This window comes from Pinus tabuliformis, chromosome 8 (assembly GCF_031772625.1).
Source record: "Pinus tabuliformis cultivar Carrire ecotype Pingquan chromosome 8, CPIR1, whole genome shotgun sequence".
Classification (NCBI taxonomy): Eukaryota; Viridiplantae; Streptophyta; class Pinopsida; order Pinales; family Pinaceae; genus Pinus; species Pinus tabuliformis.
The window spans coordinates 539,343,346-539,365,033 of NC_142294.1; the positions used below are offsets into that span (position 1 = coordinate 539,343,346).

Consider the following 21,688-nt stretch of genomic DNA (forward strand, 5'->3'; position numbering starts at 1 on the left):
AAACTTTCTTTCCTTTTTCTAAAGCACTATATGATTGAAGTTTTTCTTTATCACCTGTCATATGCTTCGAACATCCATTGTCGATGTACCATTGATTTTCCTATCCTTCTGCATATAAAGCTATCCCACATCTTTCTAGTTGCGGTTCCTTCATTCTCCATGTTCTGGCACTTGAGGTTTGTTCCTTTTGAGTTGTCTTCTGAAACCTGCTCCTGCATTCAGAATCTTCATGACCGAAGTTATTACAAATAGAACATTCAATTTCATTTTCAAGGGCGGAAAAGTTGTTATAGGTCCTTTTCGTGATTCCAGTCATACTTCTTTGTTTTTTAGCTTCTCTAGTCATGATTGTCTTATAGGCAACACATTGAGCTACTTTGTGGCCAAAGTTATGGCAAGAGAAACATTGGCCATTGAAGAAACTCCTGCGATTATCAAATCTATCAACCAACCGATTGTAGTTTCTACTGACATCCATTCTTGAGGCAAATTGGGAATATTTTACCTGTGGCTGGTTGTGGTTTTTGTTTGTCCTTAAAGTAGATTGCCCTCGATTTTCCTGATAGTCCTTGTTCATTCTGGAGGTAAATTGTCCCTGATTTACCTGATGATTTCTATTAGGCCTTTGCTCACTCCTCCTTGCTGCATCAAGATAACTTTTGGAGGTGGATGCTTGAGATGCTTCTCCATTATATCCCAGACCTGTCTTGATTAGTGGGGAACACTGCACATTGATAATCTCATCCAGAGTTTCAGATCCTTTAAAAAATTTAAGATTAAGAGCTTTTGTTTTCTCAATCTCTTTTCTAAGACCAACAATTTCACATTCTACCTTTTCAAGAAGTTTTTCTTTTTCAGCAAGTCGGAATTGAAGAGTATCAATGATCACATTCTTCTCTTCTAAACATATTTTGAGTCTAGAAATCTCTTCATAAAGACCTTCTTCATCTATACAATCCACAAAATCATCATCTTCAAAAGCCATTAAAAGTTTACAATTATTACCTCGTTCATCTTCATCACTATTTGAGAGTCCATCATTGTCTTCATGAGTGTAATAGCTTTTCCTATTTACATTTTTCTTCTTGTTCCATCTAACAGGTTCCTTCCCCTTGTCAATCTTATCCTTATGAGGACATTTGGCAGCATAGTGACCGACTCTTCCACAAGCAAAGAATTTGAAAGGTAACTTACCTCGGAATCTTCCAGCACCCCGTTGAAGGTTCTTAACAAAATTTGATTTTTCTTCTTCTTTTGACACATGTCCTGACTCATAGTAGTCTCCTTTGCCTGAAGCCTTGAAGGCAGCTTCTCTCCTGTCTGATGGTCCCCCTTTCCTCATTTCATAAGCAGTTAGAATTCCGTGCAGCTATGACATGGTAAGGTTTCATAGATTCTCTTTTTCTTCTATTGTAGAAAATTTAGATTCAAACCTAGGGGACAAAGATCTTAGAACTTTTTCAACCACAACAACCTCTTTTATTTCTTCTCCCAAGTTTTTCATACAATTAACAATCTCATCTACACGAAGGAAATAGTTAGCCACACTTTCATCATTGTGCATTCTGAGATTTTCATACTGAATTCTGAGGGTTTGAAGTTTTGCTCGTTTTACCTATTCATCTCCTTCATAGCTCAGAACAATCTTGTCCCATATTTCTTTTGCGGATTTATACTGCATAACCTTGACGAATTCTGATTGAGATAGACATCCTAATAGGGTATTGACAACCTTTGCATTTGTTTCATATTTCTTCTTCTCAGCCGGATCTGTAGGAGTTGCTGATGGAAAGGAGTACCCTGTATCTATGATATCCCAGACTTCTGTACCAAGAGATTGAAGATAGGCAGTAACTCTTACCTTCCAATATACGAAGTTTTTCCCATCAAAAATCGGTGGCCTGATAGATGCTTCTCTCTCGTAGTTGCTCATGATGATGGATCTTCCTTCAAGCGATCAAGCTTCTTCAGAAGGACCTGCTCTGATACCAATTGCTGGAAATAATACTAGGGGGGGGGTGAATCAGTATTATCAAGTCACTTATTTTATTTTTCAAACCCAGATCATATACGCTACTTCAGTTAGATAAAATCGCATATATACGCAACTACAGAGAAGGAAACCCGTGTATTCAATGCAAACTTATAATTTAGTTTATCTTGCTGATGTTGATCATTAATCTTTGTATTAGGATCAAATAAACAGTAACCAGAAACAGTAAAACAGATCTGAAGACAATCACACACACAAGAACACAAGATATAAGGTGGAAACCCAATGTGGGTGAAAACCACCTGCTGCAATTCGTCTCTATCTTATTTTAATTAGAAACTTCTTTTTACAATGTACTGGTGCAGTCCTTTACCAGTACGCAGGCTACAACCTGCAGAGAGCTACAACCCTCTCTCGTTCTCCAGCTTCTCCTGGAAGGGAGCTACAACCCCCTTAGCTCTTGCACTAGCCAAGATACTAGTACGTAGGTGCTGGCCTACAGAAGGCTACAACCTTCTCTTTCTTCCAGGGACCACGTTTCATAAATTTTTAGACTGGATCCACATCAATCAAATATCAAGAATTTCTGCATCAACCAATCACCTTTTCACCAATCAAAACTGAATCAAAATAAACACTTCTCTGACAGTTGTACCCAGAACACAGTAACTGTAACCACACACCAATTCTGAACCCAGACCACTGCAGCAATAAACAGAAACAACTAGAACATAAATTAAGAGATGTACGCTACTTCACTGTTCAGAAACCTGCGTGTATACGCTTCTGTGTCAAATCCAACCTGCGTATACGCTTCTTTCCCTTACCAAAACAGCGTGTATACACGCCTTCGCTTCACTGAACCTACGTATAGATCTATAAAGGATAATTCACTCTTTCAAAAATTCAGACACTGATTAGCCCAGAGTATCAGATTTATAGATCAAGCATGCGCCACATATAACAGATCAAAATCATACAAAGATACTATCATTCAAGCCTTAAGATTATGACCCATCAATAGAACTTATCCTTCTCTTTGTGCTAAGGTTCCTCCTTCATTCAGATCCAGATCTGCACCATAACCCCAATCACCAATATTTCAGATCTAGCACTTATTAGATATTCAATTAATTCAGATTATCCTTGCCAAATGATCTCCTTCCTCTTTTATAGTCTTAGCCCTTTCACAATACCACGGTCCAAAACCATAATAAAACAATACCAAGGATCCAATACTTGGGATCAACACTTCTGACGAGATACCATGGTCCAAAACCATAGGTTCAAGTACCAAGGACTAACTACCACTGACCAAAAGAAGTTCTCCAACATATACGCGCTTTTCCTTGCGTGAAAGTGCGTGTATACGCATACGCGCCTTTGTAATGTCTAACCCGCGTGTATACATGCCTTAGTCTCGATGAACCTGCGTATATGTCTTTTCCTTCATTCTGAAACCAGATAGAGTTTCCATCAAGGAAAACACCTGTACACCTGTGCCATAATGCCAACATGTTTATATATATATATATATATATATATATATATATATATATATATATATATATATATATATATATATATATATATATAATTTTTTTTACCATTAATTATAACAATAATAAAGTTGTAATTTAATTAGTTTTTATATATATTTTTTCTTTTAATTTTAACAACTTGAGATGTATGATGAAGTAAGTGTTTCGATGATTGTTATGGATTGATGTTTGTCGCCATTTACTAGCCATTTAATTCATATAAATATGCTAGTAATAAACAGTTTAATGCAAGGTTGTAGAATTTCATAGTTATACTATTTTTGGTGGAAGCCATTTATCTGACAACACATCTTACATGTCATAACTATGATATGGTGCAACTCATTTCACATGGTAGTGGTTCAAATTTCTAGTCAAATTCATCAGAGGTTGAAAATTTGATTTTAATTTTGAGTTGGTAATGGTTCAATTCTCAAGCTAGATGGGTGAGATAGTTACAAGTTAATTTTTATTTGAATTTGAGCACAAAGATACAAGGTACAAATTGAATTCCTTGATCCATTTTTACACAATGGAGGTTAGTGCCTTATGCTATGAAATTCAAAAGTGAGGGTATAGATAGCCAAAAACAACTATAAATTTTATGAATCCTTAACAAATAGGAACATTGGTGGTTAAAGTTTAATTGTGTGGTTCGTAGTGAGGAATTCTCCCTAGAACTAGGACGAAGGAATAATTTCTAACATACATGATTGAACCCAGGAAAGAATAAGAGGACCTTGACTAATCATTGTTTCTTCATTAGAGGTTTTATTGGTCATAGCTTCTTCATTAATGTTCTTGTTGACAAGAGTTCATGTTGTTAATGGTTCCTTGTTGGGCATAATTCAATCTATCATATTAAAATTTTATGGCTAAGAAAGTACATTAAAACAATGACCAATAGGATGGGAAATCTATTCAATAAGAATATTAACTAATTTCTTATTCTTTTTCCTTAGTTAAAAGTTCCTTCATGACTTATGGTTCCTATGGTTATATTTTTTGTTGACTAAATTTCATTCATCAAATTTCTTATTGGTTGTAATTTCTTTATCAAAGTTCCTATCTATTATAATTCTCCATCCTTTTGTTCGTTAGGGTTCTTAATCAAGAAATTCCTTAGAATTATGATCAACATGAATTTTAACCAACAAGACCCAACATCAATACGACAACTTAGATCAATTAGGGAACAAGACAATCATAGTTCATTGGTCGTAGTTCCCTGGTCAAAGTAATTATCTAGGAAAGTTCCTTCTAAGTATCACTAGCATGACTTCTCATTAACAAGAACTCAAAAAGAAGGCATAGAGATATAAGCTTGGTCAAAGTTCTTCTTTGTCACAATATCTTTTACCAATAGGAACACTCATCATCATTTGACAAAAAAATATTTGTTAGACTTCTTGGCCAAGAAGAACTTTGACTAGGGAACTATGAACTTTAATGAAAAATAACTTTGTTTATTAGAGTTTTCTTGGTCTTAATTCTGGGTGATGAAAATTCTTTTGAAATATAATTGATGGGAACTCTAACTTACATTAATGTTATTACTAGAGGATTAAATTTTAATTGTGTTTGTTAGAGATAGTTGAGATATTCTCTCAACTTATCTTCCTAAGTATGGAATAACTTGGATCTCACAACAATTCAAAAACCCTGTCTAAACTTATTGTATTTGTACCAATTTTAATATAGTATATCAAGCATGAAGAATTTTGTGATTATTTTATTTAGATCAGAGCAAAGTATCTAAACACATATGTTAATTTAGAAAAAACAAGGCACTCTTAGAGGGAGATTAATGAAAGTTGAGATGCAAGAGTACACTCACAAATTTTCCTAGAACATAAAATGAAAAGCATGAAAAATGCAAAAAACATCGTCAAATTTTTATTTGACAAACAAAAGAGATTTGAAATTCCAGACCTGCTACCAGGATTGCATTGATTAGACATAAAGCATTTTTTTTTGGAAATTTCGTGGTCAATACATTTATGAATATGGCTGCCGACCAAATACCGATGCATTGTGATTAAACAAAGCATTTAGCTGAATTTGTTAACGCAATTTCTTCGTCCGTGCATTTTCAAATCCTGCCACCACTACCCTCCCCCATAGACCTAAGCATTTAGTCGAATTTCTTAGTAATTTCATGGTCACAAGTTGCAAAGAAAGTGGTTTCATTTTCCTGGAAAAGGAATACAGCCACACCGATTTGACCTATCTTGTCATCATGTATTTGTGGTATGTGCACATACTTCAATGTTCACAAAAGCCATTGGATATTATGATGATGTATTCCTATGTTCACAAAGTCATTGGATATTACGATGCCAAAAGTCAGCAAATAAAATTTTAATGATTTAAAAAAAATGTTATTATATTTTTAGTTATCAGTGCATATTGTTAATTTTAAATCTGTTAATTTTAAATCTGTAGGTGTACAGAGATCAAATCTAAATCAAATCTCTTTTCATTTTAAAAGAGATTTGTATCTCAAAAGATTTGATTTTTTTAGCATTTAGTAGATCAAGAGTTAAGATGGATCTAGACTAGTTATTATTATTTATAATTTTAAATTCACCTTGAATGATAGGCTAGTAGTCCCTAAAGGGGCAACCACTCACTCCAACTAAATACTTCTGGATCTTGGACCTCATACAAAATCAATTTTGCTAAAAATTTAACGGCTTAACATACATAACATTAAATTATGTGTGTGTGTGTGTGTGGGGTATTAAATTTGTATATGGTTATTAATTAAATTTAAAAATAAAGTTTTGAAAATTATTATTTAAATTGTTTTCAATCTAATATGCATATTATGATTAAATTCTTTATTTATTTATTTAAAAAATTGTAATTTTATTAATAAAAACAAATATAACAAATTAAATTTAGCTCTTCTTTTATTATTATTATTATTAGCTTCTTTTAATTTTTCTTCTTTTTTTTCTTCTTAAAATCCTAATTTTCATTCATTTATAAAATGATTCAAAATTACATTATGCATATACACCCTTAAGTGTATTTCAAGAGAAAGTTTTGAGTGCCTATACTTTGAGCTAGCATGCTTCTTTTTAATACATTTTACGTATTTTACCTTAGAATTTTCAGAAGAAGCTATATAGATAATATTACTACAAAAATTGATGAAAAAAAAATTGTTTTCACCCTTATTAGAAAAAATCCATATGGATAGTAAGATTCAATGCATCTTTTATGTGAAGTGTTTATACAAAAAATTAAAGCCTTTTAGCCTGTATTGTTTGTTTTATGTATAAATTGTGATAGTGATAGTACTCATAAGATGAATATTCACACTATTTTTGGATATGCCAAAGATCTGGATCCATAATCAAATTTGATTTTGAAAACCTAAAGTCTACAACCAACCCATTTAACTCTCTATTTAACTTTTATAATTTAACTAAATTATATTTTAACATTTCATAATAACATTTCCTCGTAAGTGCTATTATTTTTTTTATATTTAATATCACTTAATTTAACTCACCAGAACCACTGCAATATCTTATCCATATTAGAGTGTGAAACACTAAACATAATTACCTTAAAAATTTATAAAAAATAAAACAATTTTCATTTACCAAATTTTGATTCAACAAATAGTGATTAATGCTCCTCAGCTTGTAAAATAATATCAGCAAACGTTAATGGAAAGAACTGGGTAAGAGTTTTAGGAAACTGGTTGACATGGCGGATGGCCTTTTCTTCTTGAGTTCTACGAGGTTTCCATTTACACAAATCAAGTTTGTCTCACACGATATTTAAAGAGAATTTGCAATATAAAACAATCTGATTTTCCCATTTTTTTTAATGATTTTTGAACTTTATGTTTGAATAACATAGTTTATGAGATCTCAGCACATTCCATAGAAAACGTTAGGCCCTAATATAATAGACAATAAATATAATAGTTTGGAAAAAAAATAGATAAACAATATCATTTTCAAATTATAAAATTTTATAATAATTTCATAATGTAAACGAAATCATATATAAGATTTTAAAGAAAATAAAGAAAATCATTATATTTTGAGGAATTTTAAAATTACTAATTATTCTTATTGGAAAATTTATTAGACTTTTATGCTTTTAAATAGGCTATATTAAAGAAGAATACTATGAGAAAAGCTATAAAATTTCAAAGAATTCAACAGAGTAATTTAACATTATAAATTTTATGTGTTAAAATTATAATTATAATAATTATTATTATTTTACTTTTAATTATGCATTGATTTGGGTTTTTTTATTATTTCTTTTCTTTTATTTTTATTTGTCTATAATTTGACCAAGTCAAAATATTTACAAGATATGACATTACAACATCTAATCTATACTAAGTTAAAATGAGCTTCTAGATATAATATATAATAATAAAAATTTAAAATTATAATCAATTTAAATAATCTTAAATAAATGATTTTATTTTAAAATAATATTATTATTTTTAAAAAAATCACATTTTAAATTATTAAAAAAATCATATTATTAAAAAATACATTTTTTTAAATTAAACCATATTTTAAAAACTAACTCATACAATAAACTTAACGACTTTACCAATAAAGGGTAAACTTCTATTCTCAATTAACCAAGAGAACCTTTATTCGTATTTAAAGCCAAAGTGGTTCCCAAGCCAATTGTCTTTAGTGAGATTTTTTGGAAGCAGTGTAATTTCTCTAAAATCTGTCAGGAATTTATGGAAATCACAACTTTTATGGGTAACCCTTGCACAATCGACGTGCCCTAAGGGTTTTCAGAGTGCTGAATCCATATATACAGTCAAAAAACTAGTTTAAATAACACAAATCAAGATTTCACCTCAATTTTTTCTGCCATATTCCAGCACCGGAAAGTCCAAAAAGTCGCACTAAAAACAACTTCATTTCCAAGTCCTTTCCTGTATGTCAAGAGGGTATTTTAATCACCCACTTTTCGAGGATAAACATCACATATGTTTTTCACCCTATGTTCAAGGATAAACCTCATATATGTTTTTGAGGATTATATATATATATATATATATATATAATGCTTTGATGTATGTTACAATTGAAATAGTGTGTGTGTGTTGCCTTTGATGTGTTACAATTGAAATTTAACCTTTTGTAAATGAGATGACTAACAAGTTTGGAGAAAAATGACATTGTAGTATTTATTAATTTTTTTTGTATATTTGACAACGTAGTTGTAACGTAATTTATTTAATTTTAAATTAATTAAAGAGTTAGATTTGTATAAAGAAATGATTCATTGAAAATTTTACAAGGAAATGATTGTACTATTATGAAGAATTGAATGCATTGTATGTGGAGTATGTTTAGGAGTTATAGAGGTTTTCAAACATGATCAAATGGAAGGAAATTGATGGATCATCTATTATATTCATGAAATTACAAGTGAGAATGGATGTTTCTTGGTATGATTTTGTAAAAATATACTCAATGATGTTGTTGCAAGCTAGTTGGTTCAATTTCCAAGCCATAAAATCTAACATGAATGAAATATTACTAGCATAAGTCAAAGACACCACATAAAAAATGCAACCTAAATTGGAGCAAATGTTGAGATTGAGGAGGATAGACGAGAATGCAGACAAAGTTGTTGTTTGGTATGTAGAGCAAAGATGCTGCATTAAGGATGAACAACACTACACACTAAAATTTTAAAGAAAAGTTGAGATCCTTCTTAGGGTAGAAACATTTGTTGAGAAATGTGAGTTGAGCTAGATAAAGTGACACCCCAATGGAAAGGCATTAGGCATTTATTAGCATTTTATTTATGAAAATAATGGAAAATAGGAGAAAAGGAAGGTGAAAGGTCACAGGTTGCATGTGAGGAGGAAAATGAAGGAAAATAATGGAAAATGATAGAAAATGAAGAAAATAGAGGCATCATTAATAAAAAGGCTTTTGAGGATCAGTGGGCAAGCTTGGTCAGTGCTAAGTCTTGGTCAGTTCAGTGTTGGAGCTCTCTCATTTTCTCTTTCTCTCTCTCATACTTTAGGATACTTAGAGTTTTCTTGGAGCACTCTTGGAGGGTGTTGCATACTTAGATTCTTGGAGAAAGAAGGCAAAGGAAGAGCAGGAAAGCGAAAGAAGACATCGACATTAGCAACTACATCAGATTTTCTTGCAGGTACCGAGTTGCATGTATGATTTCTTCACTAGTTTGGACATGCATGGCATATGTGTTGGGGAGATAGATATGTGTTATAATTCCAACATTAAATCATCAATCCGGGACTTGTAAGCGTCGAGGCACAAGCGCATGTAACGCAGGATCAGAGTGCCTAATCTAAACTAACATCATGAAATCTGAAATCTGTTCCTAAATTAAGTACATAATTCCTATTCCTAATTTGAAACTAATCCATTGATAAAAACATGCTCAAGAAATACCAATCACTGTTCAAATGAAACTAACTCTAATTAATCATAAACCAAGCAATACAAATTACTATTCAAACGATTTTAATCTAAATGGAAATCTCAACCTAAATAATAAGATCTATTTAATCTAAGTACATGAATCTTAAATCAATCAAGATTAATTTAAAATGATACCAAACTTATGTTAAATCTTAATTCCAATAAAATTCACTCTCATTCAAACAATCTTAAACTAAGACAATGGTCAAACAAGACTTCAACTAATCTAATTCCCAGGATGCATAAAACAAATCAAATTGGTGCTGGGTAAGACCCCACACATACCCACAGTATGCATAAAATGCATAAATACGATTGTCCCAGGTATTTAACTCTGCAATGGAGTCAAATCTTCATTAACCATACATGGTTAAGTCCCTTTTACCATAGTTCCTTTAAATCGGAACTCAATCACCCCGCCAAAACCTCCTATCGCGACTTTAAAACAACCCTCAAGCCTTTGTTTATGGCTTTATTGAAGTCTTCCCATTTGTCCTTCTTATCGAGAATTAGAACCTTCTCGTTAACCCTTAACACATTGGTTATATACGTTTTAATGTATAAAAACTTCTATCAGCACTCTTCCACTTTATAAAGCATTACAAAGGAATTAACTTCAAACATACCTTTTCGCCTACCGTACAACCTTGTCACGGTTCCCGAGGTTTAACCTCATCGCAATCGGCATTCGCTCTTATCGTGGCACAATGTAACTATATTAAGTCCCTACCTCTGATCAACCGATATCTCTGATTTTCGATTAGTGCTTAATCGTTATCGGCGTATCGCCCTTTAACTATTCCACAGTCACTTTAGACTTTGGTCTCTCCGATATGCGATAAGCGATCAGATCTAGACTGTCGATCTAACGGCAGATCTGACGGCTGTCGCTTAATCGCAATATCACAATCGCTCTATTCAAAGGACCATTCCAGTCCTCATCCAAATGGTTTCCGCCAATGCGATAAGATCTGGGTCGTTGATCCCACAGATCTAATAGTTGCTGTGCACCGGGACTTCACTTATCCGTTCTTCTGTTTAACTTAATTTTATGCCATTTCAGTGATTGCGATAGTTTCCAGTTCTTCATCCTTCCATGTTTCCTCCGCGCCACTCTGATCTGAGCTTAACTCCGCATGCTCTTTGATCAATGTCCTCTTAGATCCTTCAGATGGACTCAACATTCCGTTTTGATTCCTCTGAATCGTTCCTCTCTTGCATAGTTCTTCAGAACTCCGCCTTCCACTATTAAATTTCTCTGAGCTTAACTCTTAAGCATATCCTACTTCGCCATTCCTCTAGAGCTTCCTCTGTCTCTTCACTTGGATTCAAAATCCATTGTGATTCCTCTAAATCACTCCGTTCCTCTGCGCCTTTCATAATTCTGCCTGCAACCTGTTACAAAACCTATGAATTCACAGTAAATCATTTATGAAATACTCTTCACATACTGACACAGTCAGGAAACAACATCTCCATATATTAATATAAACAACAAATTACATATCTGAGACTCTAAGTCTCACACAGGCCAGTTCTTCAATGTTGCAGCCTCCCCTCTGACTCTGCCCGTAGGCTTACATATATGTCAGGAATTCTGTTGAACTATCCTCGTTTGACTCCTCTATCTACTGAACCGCTCCTAAATCCTCTCGGTCCTCTATGTCCACTTCTAGGTTCAATTAATTCCTAAAGGCTCTCCTTAGTTCCTTGAATCATGCAATTGTTTAAGAGTTCTGATTGACTTTGGACTCTTGTCATTTATTCCCACTCATGTTCTCATTTATTTGAGAGCACTTACAATTCCTCCCATTATCTAATTAAATCACTAAAAGGCCTAAATTACATTAACTTGAGACTTAAGAAAACTATTTCTTAAAAATACATGACCCCCCTATGTCTACTTAATTACAATGATTTTCCTTGGGCTGAATGCTCCTGCATCAGACTCCCAAAGTAGAAAATATTCATGATCTCCTGATCATGTGTCTTCTGGTCTTTGTCTTCCTGGATCCCACACTTTGTTTTGTAACTGTCCACATGCTTTGTTTCCTTGTTGTTGTTGTACTTCTGCTGTCTTTTGCTCCATCTTCTTCTTCTTGTCAATCAGATTCAATCTCTGATTGATCTTGCTTCCTGTTGCTACCATTTTCCTCCATTTGGACTGCTTCATCATCAACTCCCACATTTCTTCAATCTCTGTCTCCAGTACATCTTTGAACTGGTTCATGTTCTGCTTCATATTTCTGCCTCCTTCTTTTTGCTTCAGGTTGTTGCTGTTGTTCATTAGTTCTTCAGTCTGTTGTTGGTTTCCTTTACTTTCTCTTGCTTCAACACTTGCTTTGCTTGCTTCAACCTTTGCCTTGCTTGCTTTGCTAACTTTAACTTTGTTTGCTATGCTGACTTTAGCTTTGTTTGCTTCAATGCTTACTATGACTCCTATGTTGACTGCCTCCCTATCATCCTTACCCTCTTTCATGATTGAATCATGACTGTTCAACACTTTCTCCAGTAAATTAACTTCTCTATTCCATGGATTGATTTCTTCCATAGAATTCTCTTCTTTCACCTTTATTTGGTTGTTCATTTGTGCCAAATCTCCTTCAGCATTTGCAACAAAACCTGCATTCACAAAACACTTGTTAAAATTAAAAACACAAGGTTGTTGTGCCTTGTTTTCTTTTGGCAACAATTCAATTTGTTGCACTGTTTCTTTCTCCTCTGTTAGCACATCAGTATGCTGATTTGAACTCTCAAAAGAATTCATGAGACTATCCATTAGTCTCTCTTCTACACCATCTGTCCTAATGATGTTTTCCTGCCCTTGTTCACTGTAGTGAACTCCTTATTTTGCAATCATACTATCATACTCCGAATTTTCCAACAAATATTCCAGCAATGCAATTTCTTTGTGACATTTTGCCAATATTTCATCATCACTTATGTTTCCTACATTTATATACAAATTATTAGTTTGGAAATCATAAGGTTCAACAGTTTCAACTGTTGCTCCCCATATCAGTTCTTCAAACTGAACTTCATCTCCTTCTTCCACAAGAACTTGTTCCTGTGTTGTCATATCTTCACACATCCATGCATTGTTAAGTTCTTTCTGCTGCAATAAATCACTTCTTTTCCCTTTAAGAGACATTCTTCATCCTCTTCTATTTCAGAGTTTTTATCTCCTAAAAGATACTTCTCCATACTTCTGACAACTTCTAAAGATTGCTCATCCTCTACAAAACATTCTTTTGTTAGTGTTCTTTCTCTCTTTGCTAAGTCTTTCCCATAGACTTCCTCTTCCTTAACATCTTTCAGTAGATGTTCTTCTTCTTCACTGACTGTCTCAACAGCTTTCATGGCTATTTCCACTGTGCCTATCATCATGGTGAATTGATGATCTTTTACTATGTTTTCAGCTAACATAGTTTCTTCTTCTTCAGTACATTTTGCCTTGTTGTCCCTTTGTAACTTTTCTCCCAGAGTTATCCTTGTCTCACCATCTTCATTAACATTCTCCTGCACTTGGTTTTCATCAATAACATTAATCAAACTCATTTGATTACCTTTCTGAGACAGTGTTCCTTCATTCTTCATCAGAATAAGATCTTGATTCCTCATCTCCATTACAACTTCTATAGACTCATCCATAGACCTTTTCTTCTGTATGCAGTCAAATTCCTCCTCTTCTGAAAAGCTTTCTTTGCCACCTTTTATTTCTAGAGCTTCATCTCCTCTAGAAATATTTTCAAAAGGCTGCTTTTCTCCTGCAATATCTGCCATCATACACAAACTATCAGTGTTAAAAATATAAGACCTTGTGGTCTTACTGGATGCTTCAACCATCATATCTCCTTGTTATTATAAATCCTTCATATGATTCCAAAATTCTTTGATTGTCTCTTCTTCAATCTCTTCAAGCCCTTCACTTGGTTGCTTGATATCTTCCTCCAACTGCATATGAGACCTATGTATCTCATCTTTTTCCAGAACATAATTTAGATTCTGCTGGTCTTCTTCATCCTTTATGAAAATATCAGCCAATTGTCATTATTTACATGTTTCACCTACATACATACACAAATTGTCATTTTTAAACCCATGTGACCCTTTGGCCTCACTTGAAGTTTCAATATTCATGTTTTCATCTTCAGTCTCTCCTAGAATTCCTCCTTGTTCTGGTTCACAAATGGATTCTTCCATTTCTAACTCAACTTCCTTGAGTTTTCCCTTCAGCCACTTCACTTGCATTTGTTGTAGCCTTCTCTGCATCTCATGCCACTTCATTGGTTTTTTTCCTCAAGATCCAACATATTCTTTGGCTTTCCTTAAGCATTCTCCTTAATGCATTGAGTTGTTCTTTTAACTTTGTAACTTCCTGGTCAATTTCCTCTTGACTCATATTCTTTCCATTTGCCTTGGCATCCTTCTTCTCATATATTTTGTTGTGGCTTCTCTCTGAACCTCTGCTATGACTATCAGTAGTCATCTTCTTCTCCTCTTTCTTCATGAGCTTCTCACTCATCTGCAACAAGCCTCTGCTACAGCTAGTCCTTCTGGCTGTAATCTTACCTCACTAAGCTCTCCTCACTCAGTCTTTTGGTAAGCATAGGTCCTCTTTCTGGAACCTCTTCTTGAAAAACACCTTTGTTCCTTCTAGGATTCTGCAATTTCTGATTGTCTCTTGAGAACACTTTAGTTTTCCTCTCTGCTCAATCTCTTGTTGGATTTTTCAGGTTCACCGCCACTTCTTCTTCAAAGTGTTTTCCTTACTCTGTCTTCAAGAACACATCTGGTTCTCCTCTCACAGCTTCTCTTGTTGTCACCTATGCATCAGTATAAAAACACACATTCTTAATTTAATACAGAACATATTACCTCACTTTCAAGATCTCAGCATGATCTTGTTTCACCATTCCACCTGTTCTTTGAATGGATTGCCCTCTGTCTTGTCTCTAAGTCCTCTTTCCTTCAGAACTTGCATTAAGCAATCTTGCTTTCTCTTTCCTTCAAGGAATCCTCTATTCCTGTCTACTCCAAGCCTCTGCTCGAACTGCTACAGTCTTCTAGAACTTCAAAGTTCTCCTTACAGTCTTTTGTTGTAATTATGCACATTACCTTCTTTATTGTGCAACCTCCTTTTCATAGAAATCTTTTCCTCGCTCTGATTTCAATTATGCTCTAATACCACTAATGGTGTTGGGTAAGACCCCGCACATACCCACAGTATGCATAAAATGCATAAATACGACTGTCCCAGGTATTTAACTCTGCAATGGAGTCAAATCTTCATTAACCATACATGGCTAAGGCCCTTTTACCATAGTTCCTTTAAATGGGAACTCAATCACCCCGCCAAAACCTCCTATCGGACTTTAAAATAGCCCTCAAGCCTTTGTTTATGGCTTTATTGAGGTCTTCCCATTTGTCCTTCTTATCGGGAATTAGAACCTTCTCGTTAACCCTTAACATATTGGTTATATATGTTTTAATGTATAAAACCTTCTATCGACGCTCTTCCACTTTATAAAGAATTACAAAGGAATTAACTTCAAACATACCTTTTCGCCTACCGTACAACCTTGTCATGGTTCCCAAGGTTTAACCTCATCACAATCGGCATTCGCTCCTATCGCGGCACAGTGTTGAACTATATTAAGGCCCTACCTCTGATCAATCGATATCTCCGATCGCCGATTAGTGCTTAATCACTATCGGTGTATCGCCCTTTAACTATTCCATAGTCGCTTTAGACTTTGGTCTCTCCGATATGCGATAAGCAATCAGATCTAGACCGTCGATCTAATGGCAGATCCAACAGCTCTCGCTTAATCGCAATATCGCAATCGCTCTATTCAAAGGCCCATTCCAGTCCTCATCCCAATGGTTTCCGCTGATGCGATAAGATCTGGGTCGTTGATCCCATAAATCTAACGGCTGTTGTGCGTCGGTACTTCACTTATCCGTTCTTCTGTTTAACTTAATTTTATGCCATTTTCAGTGATTGCGATAGTTTCTAGTTCCTTCAAGGGTTCTTCATCCTTCCCTATTTCCGTCGTTCCACTCTAATCTGAGCTTAACTCTGCATGCTCTTTGATCAATGTCCTCTTAGATCCTTCAGATGGACTCAATGTTCCATTTCGATTCCTCTGAATCGTTCCTCTCTTGCGTAGTTCTTCAAAACTCCGCCTTCCACTATTCAATTTCTCTGAGCTTAACTCTTAAGCGTATCCTCGCTTTGCCATTCCTCCAGAGCTTCCTCTGTCTCTTCACTTGGATTCAAAATCCATTGTGATTCCTCTGAATCACTCCGTTCCTCTGCGCCTTTCAGAATTCTGCCTGCAACCTGTTACAGAACCTATGAATTCACAATAAATCATTTATGAAATACTCTTCACATATTGACACAGTCAGGAAACATCTCCATATATTAATATAAACAACAAATTACATATCTGAGACTCTAAGCCTCACACAGGCCAGTTCTTCAATGTTGCGGCCTCTCCTCTGACTCTGCCTGTAGGCTTACATATATGTCAAGAGTTCTGTTGAATTGTTCTCATTTGAATCCTCTATCTACTGAACCACTCCTAAATCCTCTCGATCCTCTATGTTCACTTCTAGGTTCAATTAATTCCTAAAGGTTTTCCTTAGTTCCTCGAATCATGCAACTGTTTAAGAGTTTTGATTAACTTTGGACTGTTGTAATTTATTCCCACTCATGTTCTCATTTATTTGATAGCACTTACAATTCCTCCCATTATCTAATTAAATCACCAAAAGGTCTAAATTACATTAACTTGAGACTTAAGAAAACTATTTCTTAAAAATACATGACCCCCCTATGTCTACTTAATTACAATGATTTTCCTTGGGCTGAATGCTCCTGCATCACAAATAAACATTCAAACTAACTTCTATGGCATCACTCTGCAATTGCTTCAAAGGAATCTAAGTAAACCGAGATTCTAATTGACATGCTTTCATATCTAAAAGACTGCAAAATAAGAAACTACTTTATCCTTAGATTAATTTAATCAAACTCAAGAAACCATTCAAACATAAGCACATTGACTAATGGTTCTACCAATAACTAATTACAATTATAATGAATTTCAAAACTAAACTACAACTCCAAACAATGATTTAATGGTCTCGTTGCATTGTTTTCAAATACTTGATTGCCAAAACACAATGTTACAAGAAATAATAGTGAATCAAAAAGGTACGGAATCGATTTCAATTCATATCTAAAAGAAATAGAGTTATCGATCTCTTGTTTATCCAATTAAGAAGCACCTTTAAGTATTCCAATCGTAAACCTATAACAAAGGGATTATTCATGCAAAGAAAACATTGATTAACACCATTCATTAGCTTGCAACGAGTTGGAGATGATATGTCTATTTAATTTCAAGAAAACAAATTACATCCTTGAGTACAAAATCAAAATTATGAGATCTAATTAACAAATGCATTCAAAATAAAATCCCTATGTTTAGATCTAGCCTAAATCCCAGGTGATATGAAATCAATCAATAAACAGTCTACTTTGCAAGCATTCTAAAAGATCTAAGCACACAACCCTCATTCAATTTTCCACGATGACTGTGTTACGTATTCAATTCAAAATCCAAACCCTGTGCTAAATGAAAGCTATTATAACCCAACTCAAGAAACCTTTCACAAAAAGAATTACACTTTGACTTCAATTCAATCTCATTCTAATCATGCTAAGTTCTAGAACCATCGAAGTCAACTACAATCGATATTTATTTCACTACTCCTGAGCATTCCTCGCATAGGCATAATGTTACAAAACTCGGTCTTGAATAGAAAACAACATAGTACAAAACCAATTTCGATGTTAATCTTATGATATGGTAATTAACCCCTGTATGTTTCTAGATTAAGGATATTCTCAAACATTCTACACTATGAAACCATTCATGCATTAGAAAGCATCACTCAATACAGTCCTTTCTCGTCTTTTGATGATTGAGGAATGAGATCTATCACATTCGATTCAGATCTACGAAACAGAGTAGAGGTTTTAAGTACAAAATAAAGATAATGATTCTGAGGTCTAAGTAGTAACTTTCTTAAGCAACCTTCACACTTCTAACTATTGATCAAATGTAATTCCTATTATATATATTAACTGTAGAACTTGTTCCCAGGGTGTGTTGGTCCCTTTCTAGTCTCGGAACAAGTTTAAATTAACGCAATACTCTTTTAAAATTTAGGAACACATTAATACTTACAATAGATTGAGTGCAGAATCAGAGTTTTGTGTTATGGTTCAACAATCATGCATTTAAACAAACTTCAACAAAGATTCCATTGTATTCATAATGTAAACAATATTACATACAATCCTTATGATTGCTACAACCTATTGCCACCCTCGTTCATGCAAAGAGAATCAATTTTATACAGCGCTGTCGATGCAAAAAAAGCATAACTATTTGACTATAAAAAGAAAATACAAAAGTAGGCTAAAGGAGGCCCCATGCAATCTTCTGGAGATCCTTCAAATGGGTGATGGTTAGGTTCATCTTGATCATTGCATAGATGGAGGAACAGTTTCCATGTTTAGCATAAATAAATTCATCAAACCGTTTTCCTCCACGTGGACCCAAAACCGTCCAGAACCAAAACCGTTCAGTGATTCTCTACTCACACAGACACTAGTTATGTACTTAAAATTGTTTTGAACATAACTTCTTGTTGGTGATGAATTTTGACAAACTGTTTCTGGGTTACATGAATGAGGGTATTTTGAACAAGCTCCAAGTCTCATAATTTTGAGGTTCTTTCCCATTTTATCACAAATTTGATATTTTCACCTACATGAATTCTACATTCTGTACTTAACTTGCAGTAGCTAGCTTAATTGACTTGTGAGGAATTTTGGCAATGGAACCCTGTGAGAAATGAACTTAGAAAAACTGTAATTATAAAATCATGGAAAATTAATCTTTAATCATTGAAAATTCAAGAAAACTAATGATAATTAACCACAAAGTGTAAGACATGAATTGGCGGCAAGTTGTGGAATTACTGTATGAAATGAGTTAAAAATGTCAGAATTTAGGTTATGAAATAGTGGTATTGTGCGATGGAAAAATGGGCATATTCGAGGCCTAACAATATGCACGTGGATTCTTGGTCATGATTTGTCATTGGCATGGAGGATTGCCTAGATTGGTAGTGGATTGCCTAGCCTTGCCATTTCCCGGATAGCCATGGTGATTGTGATTGTGGGTTTAATTTCATTATTTTGTTTTGGTTGGTTCTCATGTTTCCTTAGCTTGGGTTGAGTTATTAGTTCCTGGAGCCTTGGTTGGAAAAACGGTCTGGAGCCCTGTAACAGATTGGGTTGAGTTACTAGTCCTAGACCCTTGGTTGGACAAACACATTGGAGCCCTTGGTGGGTTGAGTTACTAGTCCTGGAGCCTTGGTTGGTCAAACGCTCCGGAGCCCGACGAAAACTATGGGTTGAGTTACTATTCCTGGAGACTTAGTTGGAACAAACACTCTGGAGCCCTGGATGGCTAGGATGGAGACCAATCTCGTGATGGTTTTGGTGATGTTTGACCGTGAGTTGAAATCATTGTTTGATGGGTTGAGGTGGATGGCCTCTAGAAGCCCTAGATGAGTTTTGATTGATGTGTTCTATGAGATCCCATATTCATACTTGGAATATGGCACGAGGGTGAATGGTTTTGCCAACCCCTCCAAGGCCCACAATTCCGGTAACTATAACCTTCCCATCTCCCTGCTCCAATGACATTGTGGTTTCAAAATCTCCTAATTTTTCTTGCAAGCCTGTTGGATACTCTGACACATCCAGCGTTAACTTTTTCCAGCACTGCTTCCATGACGTCTTCGAGGAGCTGTTCTGCTTTGAATACGAAGCGAATGTTGCAGAGTTCAAAGACCGCCTCAAGGCACTGCAAGACACCTGTCTTCCCACTTAAACAATAAAAGAAACCAAACATAAACAGTGATGTAGGATAGTCACATTCAACCAAAAGGGCCGAGCTAAAAATCTGAAAAAAGAAAATGCAAGCACGGTGAAAACCAAGGGAGGCATGAACCGAAAGAAGAATTTATGAACAGTTGAATTTACGTCATTAGCCCTAATTAGAAATAAATGAGGCTGCATATATCCATGGGCCATCTGCAACCCTTAGAAGTTTTAATCACGAACTCTCTCGATTTCCTCTCCCTTCATAAAGCTTTTGTTCCACAGTAGGGCATAGAAGACTAGTAACTAATTGAGCCAGAAGCTATGCAATTTTGGCCTTTCAGGTTATCAGTATCCTACCATACTTTCGCTACCATATCAGTATAACTCTGACAATTTTCTGAATTTCATCTACTTTTGCTCTATTGTACTTCAAATATTTGTTTATATTTTATTTGTCTTTCTAAGAGAACAAAGATTTTACTGAAATCATCTTCGCCGCTCTCGTTCCCTTTTCAAAATGAAATACAAACCAATAATAATAAATGGCTACACATGGTATTATCTATCTAATAATTCAACGAATTAAATGCTAAGATGTACATGGAGGGGTGGTGTTCTCACCTGTTATACTTCTCTCCGTCAAAACCTATTATTTCTGGAACATCAGAGAGAGCCTTCTTCCATTTTTAAGTGTGTTGGAGTCGTATCTTGGTCCACCATCAACATCTTTTTTCTCTTGAAGTTCGCGTAGGGCTTGAGTGTAGACTCCCTTTCCGCCTTCCACCCATCGTAACTCTGTAGGCTTGACACCTTAGAAGACTGGGATGATGGTGGACTTATACTTTGACATACACTCCACCATCAGTACAAGCTCATCAAGGCACCATTTTGAATATGCATAATTCGGAGAAAAAATTGCTATATTCACAAAGGATGTTCTATTGGTGCTTTCAATTTGAGAGGTCAGCTTCTCTCCCACACGCAATTCTTGCTCATCTAAAAATACCTTCAAGTCATGTATGCAAAGGCGATTGTACAGATCGGTGGCAAAGGTTTTTTTTTACGTCGGGACCCCTTTGATTAATAAAAATATCAAATACATAGTCGTTGTTGACGTTATGTGAGGTGGATGTTGAGGAGGAAGCCATGTGATATCAAAATGAATAACAATGAAGTAAAGATTGAAGATGTGTTGTAGAGTAGGGGAATGCACACTTAACCTCAATATTGTTGTTGTTCTCCTCGCCTGTATGATCTCACTATTTCAGAGTAACCAGTATTATGCGCCTTAATCACTCTCAATATTCAACAAATATTCAGCCAATCTATTGAAAAAATCAGCACTGAGATCTGGTTGATTTCTGAACTTCTTATTTTCTTGAAGAAACTGAGTCGTGAGGCCTTTCCTCTTACTATTAATACCCTATTTTGTTTTATGGATGGAAGGAAGGAAGTAATATTACATTAGTTTGAACAAGGTAGCGAGGAGTCTCGCAAATTTCCTGGTCACTGTTTTTTGAGTCTTGGATGTGACACATTGATTAGACTTAAAGCATTTAGCAGAAGTTCTGGGCAATTTCTCCTTATTATGATTAGGGGAGGGACGCCATTACCTATGTGCCCTCCCCACCACCTCACCTGCCACCATGTGAATCGCATGAAATTAGTATGACAGCTGTCCACCGTGGAGGTCCATGTGTTGGGCACCGTG

General features: G+C 34.9%; 1 protein-coding gene across 1 annotated transcript in view; it reads right to left on the reverse strand.

Annotated features, from left to right (window-relative positions):
* Window positions 1–20,716, reverse strand: part of LOC149236538 (disease resistance protein RPV1-like) — a 152,155-nt gene extending 131,439 nt beyond the window's left edge. Inside the window, exon 1 of the mRNA XM_089372424.1 lies at window positions 20,599–20,716. The gene's annotated coding sequence lies outside the window, so the exon portion shown is untranslated. The remainder of the gene's footprint in view (window positions 1–20,598) is intronic.
* Between the last annotated feature and the right edge of the window lie 972 nt (window positions 20,717–21,688).